The sequence below is a fragment of the Quercus lobata genome, chromosome 11 (assembly GCF_001633185.2).
Source record: "Quercus lobata isolate SW786 chromosome 11, ValleyOak3.0 Primary Assembly, whole genome shotgun sequence".
NCBI lineage: Eukaryota > Viridiplantae > Streptophyta > Magnoliopsida > Fagales > Fagaceae > Quercus > Quercus lobata.
Window position 1 is genome coordinate 38,740,893 of NC_044914.1, and position 11,657 is coordinate 38,752,549.

The 11,657-nt window shown below is 33.1% G+C and overlaps 1 long non-coding RNA gene across 1 annotated transcript; it reads left to right on the forward strand.

The window, feature by feature from the left end:
- Positions 1–1,004: 1,004 nt before the first annotated feature.
- On the forward strand, positions 1,005–6,200 carry LOC115968199. Its single transcript, XR_004086700.1, has 2 exons — positions 1,005–3,869; positions 3,988–6,200. It is a non-coding gene; the product is annotated as an uncharacterized LOC115968199 (long non-coding RNA).
- The last annotated feature ends 5,457 nt before the right edge of the window (positions 6,201–11,657 follow it).

Here is an 11,657-nt window from a genome sequence, read left to right on the forward strand (position 1 = left end):
TTTTACTCCTAAATTAATCTGTTGAATGTGTGTAGGTATGGTATGTCTACTTGGGATGGAGTTTGATGAGTATCTAAGGCAATAATCTTTCTTTATCAGTTGATTTCACTAGTCTCTTCATAATAGCTGAATGATAATGTTTCTGCTTGTGTGTTTTTTAAGTTCATTGGCCTGGAACTTCATTTTGTTAATTGAAGTCTTGCTATTTGTTGTCTATTTCACCATCGATATCATTTTTGTTAGCCTACAACTAGAGGTTTATTATATCTTGCTATTTGTTGTTAGTCAGAATTCTTGAATCTTGATGTGTCTACAGATTGGGAAATTATGATTTACAATCTTGATGTTTCTACAGCAGGGGAAATGGTGATTTAATTGCACAATAAAGTGCATAAAAGTATTGAATTTTTATATGAGGATCTAAGGCAATAATTTCTTTTTATCAATTTATCTCATCATTCTCTCCCCAACATGTGAAGATTAGTTTTTTTGCTTGAATGTTTCTCTAGTTTGTGCTAACAATGGAGTTTTATTATGTCCTGCTATCTATTGCTAATTCAAAGACTTTAATCATGATGTGTCTACAAGTGGAAAAATTATGATTTACTTTTTCAGCAAGAGTGTTTAAAAGTCTTTCAATTATCCTTCTCTTTTGATTTCACCTTTTTTTACCCTTGAACATGATCTTGTCTCTTGTTCAATTTATTTTATGGGCTTTGTTTCTTTGCAGATTTTTTAAGGCATGTATGTTGGATCGATGTCTGCTTTTCTAAATTTATTTGACCCTCTTTATTAGGAGCCCAAATATGTATACTGTCTCTTCCCTTATTGTTGTCCAGCAGGTTATTATTTATTTATTGATAAATAACGTAAGAACTTTTTATTAGGGAATAGCCCACCCAAGTACACTGGAAATGTACTCTCACAAAACCGAGGGTGCCTTGGTTTTAGTCAAAAAGTAAGCGTCAGAAACGCGTTAAAAATAAGAAACCCACTCTGGATTTCGCCGAAAGGCCCGAAACCGACTCCGGATTTTGCCGACCTAGTTTGCTATATATACCCACCCAACCCTTCTCATATTTCATAACTTGCTTTTTATTTTTTTGTAAGAGTTTTTTGTTTGGTACCGATTGCGATGATATTTTCAATACGTCTATGATTGCTTTCACAGATTCAGGTTTTCTTTGTTACGAATCAGAGTTGCAGGTTTTCTTTGTTACAAATCGGATATGATTTTGTTGATGCTATCTTGTAGAAAAGAGCTTTAAGCTTTCAGAGTTACATGGATTTATGTTTATACTTGCAAATTAGGGTTTTGTTTTTTTCAATACCTGGCGGTTTTCTAGGATTTCTTTCAAGAAATTGCAAAGGGATTTCAGATTTATATGGATTTATCTTGAATACGTTGGTGATTGCTCTGTTTTTAAGCTGTCAGAGTTACCTGGATTTATGTTAGTACTTGCGAATTAGGTATTTCTTTCAATACCTTGGCGGTGATTTTCTAGGTTTTGTTTCAAGAAATTACAGGAATTTCAGAATTATATGGATTTATCTTGTATACCTTGGTGATAGCTCTGGTTTTCTTTGCTTTGATAGCTCTGGTTTCATCGTTTTTTTGAGAAATTTTTGAGGGAGACGGTATTGATTTATTACTTTATTGTGTATGACTCTTGTGATAGCTCTGGTTTTCTTTACTCTGGTTTTCTAGGGTTAACCTTGGTTTCGTTCAAGAAGCTGGCCATCGTTTTTTTTGAGAAATTGCAGAGGGAGACGGTATTGATGCTATCTTGTGGAAGAGGGTTTTCCTTTCAGAACTATATGGATTTATCTTTCGCAACTACTGCTATTCTGAGTTCAAGTTAAAAATGCCAATTACAAGAAAATTTCTGTGTCCGTGGCAGGGTTTGATTTGGTGATAAGCTTCTATTTTTTGCTATCTTGAAGAAGAATTATAGGGATAGTTTTCTGCTTGTTTTAATCCATTCTAATACTTGGCCTGTGACTGCTTGTAGGCTTTGGTTTTGAAGGGGACTATAAATTCTGGTTCACTCAGTAAGGGTTGAAACATCCATTTTATCTCGTCTTGTTTAATATTTGGTAACACCCTCTTATTGGTGTGTGCTTTCTGGGAAATAATATCATAATCTTAGATTGTTGCTGATTGATGTCGTGGAAAGTGGGTGAGAAGATAGTGTTCTTAGTTTGAAGTGTTCTGGATTCATATTTATCAACTGAGGTACATATGCTTTTTCAGAAGTTGGAGATGTTCATTTTGTAGTTTTGTGAGGACAATTTTTTGTCATTTTGATCTTGATATGTGTACAGCAGTCAAATTTGTTAATAAATAAAAAAAATCTTTATGTTACTCTATTGATTTCAAGTTTATTTATTTATTTATTTTATTAAGTCTTTCAATATACTGTTTCCTACTATACATTCTCTATTCTATTTATTCTATAGATTTTGGTCCTCAGCAGCTATTTTAAGGTGTTTGCATCACAGTTCTTTTGATAAAAGTTTGAAAGGTTTGCATCATAAGTTTCGGTTACCAAGGAGCTAATTCGTTCAGAAAGGTTTGCTTCATAGTTTGTAACCTTAGATTGTTGCTAATTAATTTCCTAGTTGTAGAAAGTGAGTGGTTAGATACTGTCATTGTCCAATTAAGTCCATTTTCAGGCTGAAGTTTTTGCCATTTTGATCTGTCTACAGGAGTGGAAACTGATATGGGATTTCTTGTACTTGAGCAGTCGAGTTTATGTAGAAGTCTTAAATCTTTCTCAAACTTAAACTGTGTAGACTACAACAATAAGAAAACTCATACTGTCTTAAATTTTACATTTTTCTTATAAGGCCTTTAATATAGTGTTCCCACTAACTGTGATATTATACTGTCTTACATTTTACATTTTCCTTGTTCAATTTATTTATAGGTTTTGGTCCTCAATAGATGTTTTAAGGTATTTGTTTTGGTGAAGTTGGCTTTCCTTGATTGATGTGGTTCTTGTCTATAGGAGCATGATTCCTTATTGTTGTCTCGCTGATAATTATGAGTTTTAAAAAGTTAAAATAACATTGTAAAAAAAAAAAATTCTGGTGCTTCCATTATGTGTATTTTAGGATCCATTTGTTCGGCTTTAACTAATCTCAGCGTTACTCGGCATTTTTGTTCCAGTTCCTTTTTCTAACTGCCATCTACATGCACTTATTACAACTTTTAAGAACCTAAGATTGTCAATTTTGTCATTGGGCAGTCATATAAGATAAGAGCTGCCAGCTTTAAAAATGGTTGTTTGAATGCCAGAAAAATATAAGACTTACCTTGTATGGAATAGTTCTTCTATTTGTTATGCAACTTTTGCAATTGTAGGTGCATGGGAAACAATCTCCCTGGAATTTTTTTTTTTGGTGCTTGGCAGCTTAAGGCTTGCTGTTCTTGTTGGCAGCTTAAGTGATGGAGTTTAGTTTGGCGATAAGAAATCTTTTTTGTCCCCTTGTTTTCTTTATTCTCTCCTTCAATCATATGAATTATAAGGATATTTTCCCTATTGTTTTCTAATATTGGGCAACATACGCTTTTTTTTAGGATCTGGTTTCCTTGAGGATTATAAATTTCAGTCTCACTGAACGAGGGTTTGAAATTTCCATTGAAATTCTTGTCCTGCTTTCTAGTTTGACTTTAGTCATTATATTTTGGCAAGCTTATATCTAATTCGTATGTGGTAATGCCTTTTATTAGTGTGGGTAGTTCCTGTGGTGATTTGCATGAGTTGGGCTTTGAATTTTCATCATAGTCAATATCGATTTATTGTCATTGGCAGATTGATAAGATAAGATCTGCACCTTCAAAATAGCTGTTCTCTAAATACAAGGTAAGTTTAGGTCTGTGCTTTCTTATACCTACTCTATAGGTTAGTTGGTTGGGTTTCAAAGTTATGTAGTTTTTTAATGATTTTTTTACTCCTAAATTAATCTGTTGAATGTGTGTAGGTATGGTATGTCTACTTGGGATGGAGTTTGATGAGTATCTAAGGCAATAATCTTTCTTTATCAGTTGATTTCACTAGTCTCTTCATAATAGCTGAATGATAATGTTTCTGCTTGTGTGTTTTTTAAGTTCATTGGCCTGGAACTTCATTTTGTTAATTGAAGTCTTGCTATTTGTTGTCTATTTCACCATCGATATCATTTTTGTTAGCCTACAACTAGAGGTTTATTATATCTTGCTATTTGTTGGTAGTCAGAATTCTTGAATCTTGATGTGTCTACAGATTGGGAAATTATGATTTACAATCTTGATGTTTCTACAGCAGGGGAAATGGTGATTTAATTGCACAATAAAGTGCATAAAAGTATTGAATTTTTATATGAGGATCTAAGGCAATAATTTCTTTTTATCAATTTATCTCATCATTCTCTCCCCAACATGTGAAGATTAGTTTTTTTGCTTGAATGTTTCTCTAGTTTGTGCTAACAATGGAGTTTTATTATGTCCTGCTATCTATTGCTAATTCAAAGACTTTAATCATGATGTGTCTACAAGTGGAAAAATTATGATTTACTTTTTCAGCAAGAGTGTTTAAAAGTCTTTCAATTATCCTTCTCTTTTGATTTCACCTTTTTTTACCCTTGAACATGATCTTGTCTCTTGTTCAATTTATTTTATGGGCTTTGTTTCTTTGCAGATTTTTTAAGGCATGTATGTTGGATCGATGTCTGCTTTTCTAAATTTATTTGACCCTCTTTATTAGGAGCCCAAATATGTATACTGTCTCTTCCCTTATTGTTGTCCAGCAGGTTATTATTTATTTATTGATAAATAACGTAAGAACTTTTTATTAGGGAATAGCCCACCCAAGTACACTGGAAATGTACTATATTGGCAGAAATTAGTAACCCAAATTACAATGATCAAGAAGAGCAGGGAGGGACAAAGAAGTGCATGGAGGTAAAACTAAGCACCATTCAAGGAGAGGGTGGAAGAAAAAGGATTGGCAGGTTATTATGTGTTCCAAGTATTTAAAATTCAATTTGTAAATGAAAGTTGCTGACTTTAATAAACTCTAGCATTGCTCATCATGGTTGTCCTGGTTCCTTTTTCTATTGCCATCAACTTGCACTCATGACAACTTTAGAACTTAAGATCATTTTTTTCTATTGCCATCAGCTTTGGTCTATATTGTGAAAAATAAATAATAAATTGTGATTCATTATTGGGAAATATTTGCATTCTTTAAACATGGATGCTCTTTAAATTCCAGAACAGCATGTGTATGCTTCCTTGTGTCTTCTGTATAGGTTTTAAAGTTATAACTTCTATGGATGTGGTTTGTATAGTTGGATTGTGTGGGGGTGATGTTTTGGGGCTTATGGCTCTGTTGCCCCAATTCTTGTGTTTAAAAAATTTCATGCTGTATATCTACTTGGGTGGCAAAGTTTGATGGGGGACCTCAGGTAATAAGCTCTCTTTATGTCTTGATTTCATTATTATTTTTCTTAATTTGAAGTTTTCAGTATTGGAGTTAGAAAAACAATTTGTTGGACTGACATTGGGTTGAGAACAGGCTTCTATTGCAGCTGTGTTTTAGTTGTTGCTTTTGATCCTAATACTCCCTTAACTACTTGCTTGACCCTTAAGAGGTTTTTGGTTTTCTGTTATATATACAATGATAATAATGACTAATTATTTTAATCTACATTTTTATTATTGGAGATTGGATATCTTGCTTGTCTACTTTGTCAGTTTTTTTAATTAAAGTGGTGATGCATTTGTGGTACTTAAGCTAGGTTGATTTTGTTTGGTTGCTTCTTGATGAAATATGCTTTTGAGTAGTCTTGCTCTTTATAAAACTTTTTAGATTTTCCTGTAGAAGTAAAATCTTATAATATATAATCATTCCAAACTATGTAGCTGGAAATCTGTTTTTCAGTTTGCTCGTGTGGTCATCTTTCGCGCTTGTACATTTGTCTTCTTGTCTTGTTTCTATTGATGTTTTCTTGCTTCTACTGGAACCTGGTTTTGTTGTGCCAGCAGCTCTTTCTAATTTGGACTGTCACATTGTCTGCATGCAGTGAGCAAGATGTTTTTTTTTTGGGTGCTTCATAGCTTAAGCAGCTGAGTTTGGCGATAAACTCCCTTTTTCTTCCCCTTTTTTTTTCTCTCCTTCAAGCATAATAATTTTAAGGATACATATTTCTTTTAATTCTGTCTAATACTTGGGTTTGTGACTGAATTTCCTAGGTTTCATTTTTGAGAAGAATTATAATTCCAAGTCTTGCAAAATGAGGGTTTGAAATTTCTATTGCAAATTTTCTTCCTTTTTCTTGTCGTCTTATTTTATTTTTGGTCATTATGTGTTGGCAACATCAATAATGAATTCATAGCTTAATCTGGCAATGCTAGTCTACAATTATAATCGTAGTGTGTCTTGAATATGGTTTGTGTCTTGAATATGGGTTATGAGGGAAATCTTTTGCTTTCTCTTCTCCTGGCATTTGTGGGCTTTCTGGGAGTTACAGTGGTATGCATCGTAATTTGTTAACTTGGATTGTTGCTACTTGATTTCCTTGTCCCCCAATATCTGGCTTCAGAGAAGAGCTTGGCTTTCTGAGTTAGAAAGGATTTATCTTTATATTTTTGCATTCTTTGAAATATAGTTGTTTTTTCATTTGTTGTTTTGCAACTCCTGTGATTCTCTGTGCATGTTAAATTCTATTACCTATATGTATATAGAACTGTTTTTTTTTTTCCTTCTGCTGTACTTGGCAGTTTAAGCAGCCAAGTTTGATTAGGTTGATAAATTTTCTTTTTCTCCTGCTTTCATCTTTCTCTTTTGCAATCATGAGAACTTAAAAAACTTTTGGCTTGTTTAATTTCTTTTGAAATATATAGTTCTTTCATTTTTTGTTTTGCAACTTCTGCAATTCACATGTTAAAAATCTATTCTTTGTTTGTCTACAGGAACTAGGTTTTTTTTTTAATTTTTTGTGTTTGTGCTTAGCAGCTTTAATAAACTGAACTTTTCATTTGGTGATAAGCTCTGTTTTCTGCCAGCTTTCATTATTCTCTCGCAATCATAAGAATTATAAATTTTTTGTATTGTTTTAATTCTTTCTGATACTTGTGCCTGTAAATTCTTTTCTTAGGCTTTGGTTTCCTTGACAGCCATAAATTCATGTCTTACCTAGGGAGGGCTTGAAATATCCCTTGCAATTCTTCTTGTTTCTTTGTCTTCTCTTGTTTAAATGTTGGTCATTCAGTTTGAATGTGGTAATGCCTGTTGATGTTGAGGGACTGGTAGATTAACAAAGTTTTTGACCTTAATATGGTTGCCAGTGAAAAAAAATTATACAGCTTTTCTGGTTCATCCTATAACACGAGTTAGGCTTTCTAGGAATGACTTGGTGCATGGTTTCTTTTTAAGGCATTTGTTGAGGGACAGGTAGATTAAGAGAATGGTCCAGGTATGACTTCATTCCATTTATTTAATAGATTTGGGTGCGAGGTTTATTTATTTTTTTAAAGGTGTTTGTTGCAGCAAGCTTCTGTAGATCAATTTGTTTCTTCTATTGGAGTATAATACGTGAAGTTTCCTTTCCCTTATTGTTGGCTGGCTGGTAATTATGGGTCTAAAATTTAAAGCTTTTTTCTTGTTCTCTTGATTTCACCTTTTGCGCATACATCTTTTAATATATTGTTCCCTCAAAAGGAATCCTTGTTCCTTGTTGCACCAAACTTCTATAGAGATTGATTGATGCTGAATGTGGTTTAATTTGGGGCCATTTTATGTTTGCAAGGTCATCGCTTATTTGAATGTGGTAATTTCTCTTATTGGTATGGTGCACGTAGATTGATGCTGATCTTGTGATTGCCCAGGTTGAGTTCTTCAGGTTATTGGTTTGTCCTATGATTGGCATGACATAGGCTTTTTGTGAATCGAATTCTTTTAACTTACACATTTGGTCTTAGCATTATTATTTGTAAAAATTCTGTGAATCAAATTCTTTTAATCTATGTATTTGGTTTTTGTATTATTATTTGTAAAAATGGTATGTTGATTGATTGATTTCCTGGTCATAGATGTGTTTGAGTAGATGCCATCCATGTCGAACCAAGACTTCCCCCCCTTTCCTTATTAAAAACTGCAGTTTAAAATGGGGGAAAAAATTAAGCACAAGGCATATTAGTTCGATTGGTGGGAAAAAAAAAACATTAAAAATAGCATATTTCTATTATTACACTTGGGTAAGTTAGAAATAGTGACAAGTAAAAGGATTATGAATAGAAATCTTCTTAAAAAATACTTCTTTTTTCCTATAGATAATCTCTCGATGAAGCTGGTTATCGTTTTTTTGAGAATTTTTTGAGAAATTGCAGAGGGAGACGGTATTGATTTATTGCTTTATTGTGTCTGCCTCTTGGGGAAGAGAGTTTTCCTTTTCGAACTATATGGACTTATCTTCTATTGCAACTAAACTACAAGAATTTTCTGTGTCCATGACAGGGTTTGATTTGGCGATAAGCATGTTTTTTGTTATTTTAAAGAAGAAATATACTAATATGGGGATGGTTTTCTGCTTGTTTTAGTCCATTCTAATACTTGACCTGTAACTTCTTTTCTAGGCTTTGGTTTTCAAGAGGACTATAAATTCTGGTTCACTCAGTAAGGGTTGATACTTCCATTGCATCTCTTGTCTTGTATAATATTTCGTAACACTCTTATTGGTGTGGGCTTTCTATGAAATAAATATCATAATCTGGTTGCTGATTGATGTCATAGAAAGTGGGTGAGAAGACACCGTTCTTAGTCTGAACTATTCTGGATTCATATTTATCAACTGAGGTACATATGCTTTTTCAAAAGCTGGAGATGTACGTTTTGTGGTTTTGTGAGGACAATTCTTTATCATTTTGATGATCTTGAAATTTATTGTAATTTGGAGTTGGGCTTTATTTACTTTAACTATTGATTTCACGTTTATTTATTTTATAAGTCTTTCAATATATTGTTCCCTACAATACATTCTCTATTCCATTTATTTTATATATTTTGGTCTTCAGCAGCTGTTTTAAGGTGTTTGCACCATAGGTTACGATTACCAAGGAGCTAATTTGTTCAGAAAGGTTTGCATCATAGTTCGTAACCTTAGATTGCTGCTGATTGATGTCATAGAAAGTGGGTGAGAAGATAGTGTTCTTAGTCTGAAGTATTCTGGATTCATATTTATCAACTGAGGTAACGTATGTTTTTTCAGAAGTTGGAGATGTTTGTTGTGTAGATTTGTGAGGACAATTTTTTATCATTTTGATCTTGATATGTGTACAGCAGTCAAAATTGTAAATTAAAAAAAAAAAAAAAAATCTTTATGTAATTCTATTGATGTCAGGTGTTTTTTTTTTGTCTTCAATATACTGTTCCCTACTATACATTCTCTATTCTATTTATTCTATAGATTTTGGTCCTCAGCAGCAATTTTAAGGAGTTTGCATCATAGTTCTTTTGATAAAAGTTTGAAAGGTTTGCATCATAGGTTTCAATTACCAAGGAGCTAATACCTTCATAAAGGTCTACATCATAGTTTGTAACCATAGATTGTTGATAAATAATTTCTTAGTTGTAGAAAGTTAGTGCGTAGATACTGTCATTGTCCAACCAAGTCCATTTTCAGGCTGAAGTTTTTGCCATTTTGGACTCATATTTGAGCTGATGACGTGCTCTGTATAAGTTGGATTTTATTGTTTTATGTGGACAATGTTTGATTATTTATCTTGATCTGTCTACTGGAGTGGAAACTGATTTGGACTTTCTTGTACTTGAGCAGTTGTGTTTGTGTAGATGTCTTAAATCTTTCTCAAACTTAAACTGTGTGGACTACAACAATAAGAAAACTCATACTGTCTTGAATTTTACATTTTGCTTATAAGTCCTTTGATATAGTGTTCCCAGTTCCCACTAACTGTGATATTATACTCTTCCTTGTTCAATTTATTTATAGGTTTTGGTCCTTGATAGCTGTTTTAAGGCCTTAGTTTTGGTGAAGTTGGCTTTCCTCGATTGATTTGGTTCTTGTCTACAGGAGCACGATTCCTTACTGTTGGCTTGCTGGTAATTATGTGTTCTAAAAAGTTAAAATAACATTGTAAAAAAAAAAACTGGCGCTTCCATTATGTGTATTTTAGGATCCATTTGTTTGGCTTTAACTAATCTCAGCATTACTTGGCATTTTTGTTCCAGTTCCTTTTTCAAACTGCCATCTACATGCACTTATTACAACTTTTAAGAACCTAAGATTGTCAATTTTGTCATTGGGCAGTCATATAAGATAAGAGCTGCCAGCTTTAAAAATGGTTGTTTGAATGCTAGAAAAATATAAGATTTACCTTGTATGGAAGAGTTCTTCTATTTGTTATGCAACTTTTGCAATTGTAGGTGCATGTGAAAAGATCTCATTGGAATTTTTTTTTGGTGCTTTGTTAGCTTAAGTGATGGAGTTTAGTTTGGCGATAAGCAATCTTTTCTTTCCCCTTGTTTTCTTTATTCTCTCCTTCAATCATATGAATTATAAGGATATTTTCCCTATTGTTTTCTAATATTAGGCAATATATGCTTTTTTTTAGGATTTGGTTTCCTTGAGGATTATAAATTTCAGTCTCACTCAACGAGGGTTCGAAAGTTCCATTGAAATTCTTGTCCTTTTGTCCTACTTTCTAGTTTGACTTTAGTCATTCTATTTTGGCAAGCTTGTATCTAATTCGTATGTGGTAATACCTTTTATTAGTGTGGGTGGTTCCTGTGGTGATTTGCATGAGTTGGGCTTTGAATTTTCATCATAGTCAATATCGATTTATTGTCATTGGCAGCCAATATGATATAAGATCTGGATGCCTTAAAAATAGTTGATCTCTAAATACAAGGGAAGTCTAGAGCTGCTTCCTTGTACCTACTCTATAGGTTAGTTGGTTGGGTTTCAAAGTTATGTAGTTTTCTCTTGTATTGTTGTGATTTTGTTACCCCTAATTTAGTCTGTTTAATGTGTGTAGGTATGGTATGTCTACTTGGGATGGAGTTTGATGAGAACCTAAGGCAATCTCTCTTTATCAATTGATTTCACTATTCTCTTCATAATAGTTGAATGATAATGTTTCTGCTTGTGTGTTTTTTTTAGTTAATTGTCCTGCGGCTTCATTTTGTTAATTGAAGTCTTGCTATTTGTTGGTAGTCAGAATTCTTGAATCTTGATGTGTGTGGCGAAATTGTGATTTATAATCTTGATGTTTCTACTGCTGGGGAAATGGTGATTTAGTTGTTCAAAAGAGTGCATAGAAGTCTTGAATTTCTATATGAGGACCTATGGCAATAATCTCTCTTTATCAATTTATCTCATCATTTTCTCCCCAACACATGAAGATTAATGTTTCTGCTTGAATGTTTCTTTAGTTTGTGCTAAACACCGGAGTTACATTATGCCCTGCTAGTTATTGCTAGTTCAAAGACTTCGATCATGACGTGTCTACAGGAAGAAAAGTTATGATTTACTTTTGCGGCAGGAGTGTGTAGAAGTCTTTTGATTATCATTCTCTTTTGATTTCACGTTTTTTACCCTTGAACATGATCTTGTCCCATGTTCAATTTAATTTATGGAGTTTGTTTCTTTGCAGA